Source organism: Cynocephalus volans, chromosome X (assembly GCF_027409185.1).
Source record: "Cynocephalus volans isolate mCynVol1 chromosome X, mCynVol1.pri, whole genome shotgun sequence".
Lineage (NCBI taxonomy): Eukaryota > Metazoa > Chordata > Mammalia > Dermoptera > Cynocephalidae > Cynocephalus > Cynocephalus volans.
In genome coordinates, this window is record NC_084478.1 from 56,920,163 (window position 1) to 56,931,508 (window position 11,346).

General features: G+C 41.0%; 2 pseudogenes; both read left to right on the forward strand.

The window, feature by feature from the left end:
- Positions 1-1,028: 1,028 nt before the first annotated feature.
- LOC134367998 (GTP-binding nuclear protein Ran-like) lies at positions 1,029-9,693 on the forward strand (annotated as a pseudogene).
- On the forward strand, positions 9,131-9,433 carry LOC134367046 (large ribosomal subunit protein eL43-like; annotated as a pseudogene).
- Positions 9,694-11,346: the final 1,653 nt, after the last annotated feature.

An 11,346-nucleotide genomic window follows, 5' to 3' on the forward strand; every position in this document is an offset into this window, starting at 1 on the left:
TGTGCAGTTGTCCCTGGGCTTACCAGGAAGACAGCCATGTGGCTGACCTCTACCACATGGCACTCTGCACACAAAGCTGTGGACACCCTGCACAGGGGGCTACTGAGGAGCCCCATCCCTTTCACTGACCTTCAAATCCCCTGTGGTAGATGGAGGAGAGGCAGGAGGGAAAGGGATGTGGAGCAAGGAGGAGAGAGGAAAAGCAGAATGAGGGGTGTGAAGAATTGAGCCTTGCCTGAAGAAAGGCCTGGCCTTGGCCCCTGGCTCCTGGGAGGTGATCTTTAAACCCGTGGAATGTGGTGCCTGGTAAGAGAGAGTACTTTACCTGGGGGCCTTGGGCCATGTCAGATATTCTAGCAATGTGATTTATGGTGGGAGCTTTGGGTCACATGGTATCAACTCAGCTTCCAGAGGGTGAGCAGCCAGCCATGTCTACATGAGTGAGCTCCAGTAAAAACTCCAGACACCAAGGCTCAGGGGAGCTTCCCTGGTTGGCAATACTTGGTAATTATTGTCACACTTAGTTGCCAGGAGGAATAAATGTTGTCTATGACTCCACTGGGAGAAGACAACTGGAAGCTCTGTGTTTGGACCTCTCCTGGTGTCATGTGTCTTCCCCCTTGGTTGATTTTCTTTCTTTCTTTTTTTTTTTTGTGGCAGCGGGCCAGTATGGGGATCTGAACCCTTGACCTTGGTGTTATGACACTGTGCTCTAACCAACTGACCTAACCGGTCAGCCCTTTGATTGATTTTAATCTATGTCCTTTCACTGTAATAAACCACAACTGTGAGTATAACAGCTTTCAGTGAGTACTATGAGTCCTTCTAGTGAATTATCAAATCCAAGGCTGGTCTTGGGGACCCCCAAACTCTGCAGTTGGTGTCAGAAGTGAGAGTGGTCTTGTAGACTGGTGCTTACTTTTATGAGAAGGTATACGGGTGGAGACTGCTGTCATGTTAATAGCAAATGCAAGAATAATGTCATAATGCCCTCAGTCAGGTAGGGTGCTTCTAGAAGAAATATCATGATGGTTGCCCAAGGAGAACCCTAAGTTTGGTTCAAACTTGGTTGGTGATGGTGGTACTAGAAAAACTACATTCATTAAATGTTATTTGATCAGTCAGTTGGAGAAGTATGTAGCCATGTTGGGTGTTGAGGTCTATCCCCAGAAGACCTGTTCAGTTAAGTGAATGGGATATAGTGGGTCAGGAGAAATTTGGTGAACCGAGAGATGGCTATTATATCCAAACCCAATGTGCCACGGATAGCAGAGCCACTCAGCTCCCGGCTTGGCTCTCCAAAATTTGTTACTGGGCCCAGGTCCAGCTGCCTACCTCCTTTCAAAAGCAAACCACTCAAAAGTCAAATGCTGGTAAAAATGGGAGTCAGCTTTTACTCAGGGATATTGGTAACCTGAGAAGAGGTGTTGGGTTAATGCATCTCTCTAATAAACCTGAAGGAGAATGGCCAGGCTAAAGCCATCTCAAAGACTCACATTTACTGAGGGTTTTAAAAGAGGGGGAGGAGGGAATGGAATATGGGAAATGAAAAGTAGGAGAGAGGGAGTCATGAACCATGGGTGCTCTGTGCAAGGAGCCAAGTGCGAGGTCTCACCAAGGCTCTGTCTGGTTTCTGCTCCCGTCCTTGCTGTTATCTCAAGGTCCTGCTGGAGGGGTGGAATCAGCATAGCTTTATTGATGTCTTCTTTTGTTTCAGGGTCTGGATAGTACATGCAAGTCTGCAAGTCTGCAGCTCCATGCTGTCTGGAAAGCAACTTTACATTCATGTAAATAATGTCATCTTGCCCCATAACGAAGATATCAAATAACCATGGGAAAAGAGGGAACTCAGAGAAATGCATGCCAAGAAAAAACTGTGTCCTTTCATGTAGAGGGTTAGAAATCTTGATTCTCTTTTGATTTTTAGAATAGGGTTTTTAGGTAATGCATGTAGGGGACAAAAGTCCTTGATTTAGGGGACAAAAGTCTACAGACAATGTGGCAAAAGCCCATCTAATCAATTCTAATCATTGTTTAGGGATGGGATTATGTACTTTGGCTGTTTAACGTACTGATTGTTGGGCCAGCCTGTGGCTCACTCAGGAGAGTGTGGTGCTGACAACACCAAGTCAAGGGTTAAGATCCCTTTACCAGTCATCTTTAAAAAAAAATAAAATAAAATAGCATACTGATTGTTGTTAAAATATGTTAAAGGAATTGTTGTAGGGAAAAATGTGAAAAAAAGTTTGCTAAGGGCAAGCTGTTGGTGGAAACTTTAGAGGCAATTATAAGAATAACATTTGCTTAAATCATTTGGGGGGACAGGTTATATTTTGGGTTAGATAATGATCACAGTCTTATCAATTTAGCTTTTCACAAATTGTACTTTGGAATTGTACACCTTGTTAATTTAAATGATGTGGGCCAGCCTGTGGCTCACTCGGGAGAGTGTGGTGCTGAGAACACCAAGGCCCCAGGTTCGGATCCTATATAGGGATGGCCGGTTCGCTCACTTGGAGAGCGTGGTGCTGACAACACCAAGCTAAGGTTTGAGATCCCCTTACCAGTCACCTTTTAAAAAAAATTTTAAAAACAAATAAATAAATGATGTTACTAGTTTCCATTGTTTAAGCCATACTTAGCTATAGATTACTTTTGTCACATTGCCCATGTGTTTTTCAAAAGGATTGCAAACAAGAATAGAGCAAACTAAACCAAAACAAAAAGTCCTAAATATATATATATATATATAAAAGGATTTCATTGGTCAAATCAATGCAGATCTAAATTTGATATAGAAGGCAATCCTATTTTGGGAAACGTTCAAGGCAGCACCAACTCCCACACCCCAATGAACAAGAGGAGTCAAATCCTCAATGCTCAGGCTCAAGTCAGGACTCCTCCCCAGGGCATTTTCCTCCCCCAGGCTCCGAATAAATGATCAAACAGTTGTTAACTTAACCCTAATGAAAGTATTATTTTAGATGAAGCAAGACAAGTAAAGTAAGGGACAGCAAATTTCTCTGGTCCACTACCTTTCAACACCCCTAGTATTATATTGGGCAATCCTAAATACTCTATAAATGGTGTCCAAATTATTTCAGAACTCATTCCACCTAACAATCTGGGACCAATTCATGTTATGATAACCAGTTCAGGATATCAAGTAATTCCTAAAGGAACTCAGATAGCTCAACTTATTCTTTCTTCCTCTTTGTTTCCTGAAACAAGGTCTAAACTTCAACCTCTTGCTTCTCCTGACGCTTTTTGGATACAAAGATTAGATAATACTCAGCCACTGTTGACATTATCTGCTGAACAAAAATCAATTACAGGATTGGCTGATGTTACTATAATTGCTAAAAAGTATTGGAATCCATTATGGAAAACAGCTTCACCAGTTAAACTTACTGGATTAGGCAGGTCCAAATTCCCTCACCAAAGTATAAATCCTTTGTTGTGTATTGGCCCCAAGGGACAAACTGCGTCCATTACACCTTATATTCTAGATCTCCCTCGAGCTTTATGGGGCCACGACCTCCTTACTCAGTGGGATGTTTATATTGGGACTTCAAATTTATCGTGATGGCCACTGCCACACTCCTGTCACTCAAACTACAATGGACCTGCGGTCCTCCAGTTTGGGTGGAGCAGTGGCCTCTTAAAGCAGAGAGATTAATCCAAGCTATTTTACTTATCAAACAACAGTTAGGAATGAGACATTTAGAGCCATCACGTAGTGCCTGGAATACTCCTATATTTTGCATTCTTAAAAAATCAGGAAAATGGAGTTTATTACATGGTTTAAGAAAAATTAATGCTCGCATTTTCCCATGGGGGCTCTACAGCCTGGGCTCCCTAGTCCAGCCCTCGTTCCTAACAATTGTTATTTAATTATCATAGATCTAAAAGACCGCTTTTTTTTTTTTTACCATACCTTTACACCCAGAAGACAAAGAAAAGTTTGTCTTCTCGCTTCCTAGCATTAATGCAGGAGCACCTGCTCAAAGATATCAATGGAAGGTTCTCCCTCAGGGCATGATCAATAGCCCTACCATTTGTCAAGACTTCATGGATCGATCTATTCAACCCACTTGTGAAAAATTTCCAACTGCTCTTATTTATCATTATATGGATGATATTCTTATTGCTCATGGCAATCTGGAACTTGTTATCACAAATTTATTTACATTTAATCAAACAAGTTAAAAATGGTGGTTTACAAGTAGCTCCAGATAAAATTCAAAAAAAGGAGCCTTGGAAATACCTTATTTTTTGGATCACTCAGAGAAACATGACCACAAAATATATCTTTCCATATACAGCCCCTTACTCTAAATGATTTGCAAAAATTACTTGGCCATATTAATTGGCTCTGCCCTTCCGTGGGTGTTCCTACTTATCAATTACAACATTTGTTTAATACCTTAAAGGGAGACCCTGATTTGTCTCCCCCTCATTATTTATCTGAACAAGCAAAATTAGAATTAAAACAGATTGAATCCTTTTTACATTCCAGACAATTAACCTGCATCATTAAATCTCAAATTATTCCTTTCATTATTTTAAATACCCCACATAGTCGTACAGGTAGGTTTGCTTTGTCAGTTTCTTCCTCAGATAAGAGTCATTGAATGGATTTTCTTACCCCATCAACAAAAAAAGAAATTATATACTAAATTAGAACAACGTATTCATTTACTCACTAGGGGTAGACACCATCGTCAAATGCTTGCTGGGTATGATCCTGATATCATTAATCCTGATTTTTTTTTTAAAGATGACCGGTAAGGGGATCTTAACCCTTGACTTGGTGTTGTCAGCACCACACTCACCCAGTGAGCTAACCGGCCATCCCTATATGGGATCCAAACCCAGGGCCTTGGTGTTATCAGCACCGCACTCTCTCGAGTGAGCCATGGGCTGGCCCAATCCTGGTCTTTCTAAAACTGATTTTTACACTGCCCTTGAACAATCAGTCTTTACAGATAACAATGGCTGATTTTATTGGTAAGATACAATTCTCATTACCCCATGAGAAAATCTTGCAAGGACTTCAATTATTGCCTATTCAATTAAAAACCTGTTTATTCCCTGTTCCTCTCCCAAAAGCACTGTCTTTATTGATGGTTCTGGCAAATCAGGAAAGGGATCTATAACATGGAAGGAACAGGGAATCTGGAAACATTTTGTTGCTATTCATCACTAGTCTACTCAAAGGGCTATTGCACCTTTACACCACTTTCCCACTCAGCCACTTATTTGGTGTCTGACTCTGCCTATGTAGTTGGGGCCTTACAAGTTATTCAAGATGCATCTATCCATGAGGAAAATGATCTTCTTTTATTTGAAATGTTTCAATGTTTACAAAAACTTATTCAGAAAAGACATCACCCCTTTTATGTGACTCATATATGTTCTCATTCAGGTCTCACTGGCCCTCTATCAATTGGAAATGACATGGCTGATCACTTTTTTATGTATAATAATGCTTTGCAAAAGGCAAACTGATTCTTATCAGTTTTTCCATCAAGGGGCATGAGCTTTGGCTCACGTGCATCAGGTTTCTTATAAACAAGCTGAAGACATTGTTCGTGCCTGCCCCGATTGCCAGAGGTTTTCTAAATCTAATTTTCCCCGAGGAGTTAATTCTTGAGGAATAAAAAGTGATGAAATTTGGCAAATGGACGTCACTCATTATGACCCTTTTGGACATCTTAAATATTTACATGTTATTGTTGATACTTATTCATGTTACTGCCCAAACAGGAGAAACTGTTAAACATCTTAAAAAACATTGTCTTTCTGCTTTTGCCACCATGGGAATTCCAAGTCCAATTAAAACAGATAATGGGCCAGCATACACTTCCAATGTCTTTCAGTTATCCTGTGACAGCTGGAACATGAAACATGTCACAGGAATCCCATATAATCCCACCAACCAAGCAATTGTAGAAAGAGCTAATGGCCTTCTTAAATCTCAATTAAATAAACAAAAGAGGGGTAATATAGTTATAGGAATGGCCCCTCATGAACAGGTCTTTAAGGCTTTGTTTACTCTAAATTTTTTAAATGGCAATTCTCAAAATTTAACCACCATAGAAGTACATTTTATTCCCACTGGGGAAAGACCTAAACCCTTGGTTATATACCGCCACCTGCTGACAGGACCACAATGGTTGGGGCCTGTTAAATTGTTGATATGGGGAAGAGGGTCTTCTGTTCTTTATCCTACAGGGCCCCCTTTGGACACCAGCAAAGGCCTTTTGCCCATATCATGTGGCACCATGCAGGCTAGAAGCCACCAGAACCCCAAAGATGCTAGAAAACCTGTTTCTAGCCATGCTTGCTCATGTAACTATAAATTGCAAAGGTCCAAAGGTAACATGCCTGTTCATAATATATGGGCTTCTCCTTTTTATTCAGCCTTCTGCAAGTGATAACATTTATTGGACCCTTGTTTTGAATCATCCTGTTTTTGATCTGCTTACTTGGGATGATTCAGAGACTCCTCTTCTTTCTAATGATACTGCTTACACTGGAGGTCTCCTGGTCCATTACAAAATTGCAAAATAAATTGTAGTAAGAAGGGTCATCATAATGAGTGGCACAAACTTTTTCATAATTCATATTTCCTTGTTGAGGAATTGCCTTTATGTGTAGTGACTAATTTTACTGCTAGCAACTTTTGCATTCCCTTTCAACCACAATGGTATATAAATCATATCTTTACAGCTGTTAATTGTATTATAGCTGTGAAACATCAAATATTTATTCAAACTGCAGGAGTCAATGGAAACTCTAAATGGGGAAATAATCATCCTAAACCCAATATTCCTGTTTGTTCTCACCCCTGGATTGCTATTGGAGATGATCTGGACCTTAATTGGGTCTCTTGTCATTCAAATAATTTTACAGAAAATAAATTATATGGTAATCAGACTTTAGAAAATTGGGGTCCGTGGGATTTATCGATACTGGATTATGATACCATCGACTCAGTTATGATCTGCACCTCTCGACCATATATATTTCCCATCTCTTCAGACCTGTTATTTCAGTCATTAATTTCACTTCCTGCTAACTATACTTGATTTAATCTTAATATTTCTTATATGTTTATACTAAAACAAAGAGCAGAGGCATGGTTGCCAGTTAATCTTACTCGTAAATGGATGGGGAATTCTGCCCTGGAGCAAGTCACCTCTGCTCTAGGGCGAGTTCACCCTAAGATTCTTGGGAATTCTTATCGCCTCCATAATTGCTGCTACAGCTATAATTGCTACAGCAGCGACTGTTCTCATTCTATTCAAACAGCACGGATAATGAATGATTATTTTCAAAATGTAGCTTCTGAGTTCCTATCTCAAACTAAAATTGACCAAGAAAACTTACAAAGATTAGATGCCTTTGAGGCAGTTGTGTCCTGGATTGGTGAGCTCCAACAAGCTTTTTGGACTCAAAGTCAACTTAATTGTGATGCAGAATATTGCTCCATGTGTATAACTTCTATTCCTTTTAATTCCTCCACTGCATGGAAGGATGTACAAAGATTATTACATGCAGCTTTTTATTTTTTTCTTTTTAAAGATGACCAGTAAGGGGATCTTAACCCTTGGCTTTGTGTCATCAGCACCACGCTCAGCCAGTGAGCGAACTGGCCATCCCTATGTAGGATCCGAACCTGTGGCCTTGGTGTTATCAGCACCGCACTCTCCCGAGTGAGCCACGGGCCAGCCCATTACATGGAGCTTTTCATTCTGATTTACATGGAAATATTCAAAACTTAATAGTTAAACTTCAACAACAAATGAAACAGCTTCAAGAAGAAGCTCAAAAGATTAGTATTAATCTTTTAAATGATTTGGCCCATTGGCTTAATAGTACCCATTGGTTTTCTGGTTTAAACATAAGACTTTGGATTATTGCTGGAATTAATGTCTTATGTATCTTGTGTTTTTTTTATAGTGATTACACTGTTATGTTCTATGTTCCAATGGACTCATCAAGCTAAAGTAATGCTGACTCTTCTTCATCAGAATGTCCTTGTTTCTACCCTTGACTCCGACCCCTTGATTTCTTCTGATTTTTTAAATAATTAAAATGGGGGGAAATGTAGAGGGCTAGAAATCTTGATTCTCATTTGATTTTTAGAATAAGGTTTTTAGGTAATGCATGTAGGGAACAAAAATCCTTGGTTTAGGGGACAAAAGTCCACAGATAGCATGGCAAAAACCTGTCTAATCAATTCTAATCACTGTTTAGGGATGGGATTATGTACTTTGCTTATTTAACATATTGATTGTTGTTAAAATATGTTTAAGGAATTGCTGTAGGGAAAAATGTGAAAAAAATATTTCCTAAGGGCAGGCTGTTTGTTGGTGGAAACTTTGGAGACAATTATCATAAGAATGTAACTTTTGCTTAAATCATTTGGGGAGAGGTTATATTTTGGGTTAGGTAATGATCTTATCAATTTAGCTTTTCACAGATTGTACTTAGGAATGTCACCTTGTTAATTTAAATGATGTTACTAGTTCCCATTTTTTAAGCTATACTTAGCTATAGATAACTTTTGTCACATTGCCCATGTGTTTGTGTGCTTTTGAAATGATTGAATCAACTGATTTTTCTTGTGAAACTTCCTTGTCTTTGCAATACAAACAGAAGCTAACTTTGAATTGGGGCTGTGCCCAGTTTTCTCCCATTAACAGAGGAGTTGCTGAGATGCAGTCCCTTTGGGCTTCTCATTGCACTCATGTTGCCCTGAGTAACCCATTTTTGCATCTCTGTTACACAGACAGAAGCGTAATACTTTAAAAATCTTTTAGAGCCCATGTGGTTTTAGGTCCCAACGTGACTACAGTCCTGCTCACTCCAACATCATCATTATGTTGGGTGTAATATTGCGTGTTACTTACAAGAATGTGCTGCCTAATTGGTATAGAGATCTGGCCTAAGTATGTGAAAACATCCCCGTCATGCCGTGTGACCACAAGCAGATAGTAAGAAGAGGAAAGTGAAGGCAAAATTCATCATCTTCCACCTAAAGGAGACTCTTCAATACTATGACATTTTTTGCCAGAAATAACCACACTACTCTCTGGGCTTAGACCTAGTTCACAGCAGCATGGCTAAACACACCAAGGTCAGGATCATTGGTAAATATGGGATATGCTATGGTGCCTCCCTGTGGAAAATGGTGAAGAGAATTGAAATCAGCCAGCACACCAAGTACACTTGCTCCTTTTGTGGCAAAACCAAGAAGAAGAGAGGAGCAATTGAGATCGGGCACTGTGGTTCCTGCATGAAGACAGTAGCGGGTGGTGCCTGAACCTACAACATCACTTCCCATGTCACAGTAAAGTCCACCATCAGAGGACTGAAGGAATTAAAAGACCAGTGGAAGGTCTACCATTTGAGACATCACTAGCCTGTAATAAATGAGTTAATTTATATAACAAAGTTGAAAAAAAAAAATAACCACAACTTTTTTTACCGGTAAGGAGATCTTAACCCTTGACTTGGTGTTGTCAGCACCACGCTCACCCAGTGAGCTAACCGGCCATCCCTATATGGGATCTGAACCCTTGGCCTTGGTGTTATCAGTACCACACTCTCCTTGATTGAGCCATGCACTGGCCTCTTAACCACAACTTTGAAAAGTCCTTCCTTTGACTTGCTAGAAAATGAAATGGAGACCTGCTATGGGTTAAATGTGTCCCCCAAAAGTTCATGTATTAGAAACTTGACTCCCATTGTGACAGTATTAAGAGGGTGGAAAATCTATGGTGTTTGAAAGGTGGGGCCTTTGGAGCTGGCCCGTGGCTCACTTGGGAGAGTGTGGTGCTGATAACAACAAGGCCACGGGTTCGGATCCTATATAGGGATGGCCGGTTCGCTCACTGGCTGAGCGTGGTGCTGACCACACCAAGTCAAGGGTTAAGATCCCCTTACTGGTCATCTTTAAAAAAAAAGAAAGAAAGAAAAGAAGAAGAAAGGTGGGGCCTTTGAGAGGTGATTAGATTGGGATTGATCCATTCATGGAGCAATGGGCATGGTCTTGATGGCTCTATAAGGAGGAGAGTGAGTGAGCAGGTTAGCTCTCTTGTGCTCAGTCCATTCTCACCATGTGACACCCTGAATTGCTGTGGAGAGTCACCACCAAGAAGAAGGCCCTCACTAGATGTGCCCCCTCAACTTTGGACTTCCCAGCCTTCAAAATTGTAAGAAATAAACTACTTCTTCATAAGTTACCCAGCTTCAGGTATTCTGTTATAAGCAACGGAAATGGACTAATACAAGCTCCTAGCTTGGAGTCTGTTGTCATGTCTGCTCTTGCTCCACCAGAGGGTGTCATGGGCCCAGCTTCAGCAGCACAGTATAGTTGAAGTGAGCAGGACTGAAGCCATGTTGGGACTTAAAACCACAGGAGCTTTAAAAGATTTTAAAAGGACACAGTTTTTTTCTTGGCATGCAGTTCTCTGAGTTCCCTCTTATCCCATGGCTTTTGGGTATTTCGAACTTTGGTTATGGGGCAAGATGACATTATTTACATAAATGTAAAGTGCTTTTTCAGCCAGGCTGGAGCTGCAGACTTGTGATGAGACTCATACTGTCCAGACCCTGAGAAACCAAGGAAGACATTGATAAAGCTATGCTGATCCCACCCCTCCAGCAGGACCCTAAGATACATCAAGGGTGGGAGCAGAAAACAGATGGAGTCTTGGTGAGACTTTGCACCTGGCCCCTTACACATCCCCTCTCTCCTGCTTTTCATTTCCCACATTCTATTCCCTCATCCCCCTCTTTAAAAACTGCTCAGTAAACCTGAGTCTTTGAGATGGCTTTAGTCTGGCCATTCTCCAGGTTTATTGGAGAGATGGGTTAGCCCAACATCTCTCCTCAGGTCACTGGTATTACTGAGTAAGAGCTGACTTTCTATTCCACCCACATTTGACTTTTGAGTGGTTTGTTTTTGTTTGGGGCAGGCAGCCAGACTTGGGTTCAGAAACAAGATTTTGACAAGCCGCGGCCAGGAGCTGAATGCCCTGGGGTAACAGATTTGCAGATGCAAGCCAGGGTTTTTATTTGGGGCAGGCAGCTGGACTTGAGCCCTGTAACAGTATGAGCATGACTTAGAGGTTGCTCAGACAAGCGCTGTCCCGGATGAGCATGGGGAGAAAATGAGGCTCCAGAGCCCAGCATCCAAAGTCTGGTGTGCAGGCAACAGTGCCGCGCTGTGCTACGCAGCTTCGTCTTTGGGATACTGAGGTGGGTAAATGGCATATTCTGAGTGAATATGTCAGTTCAAAACCAAAAACCCTTCATTTTTTAGACCTGCAT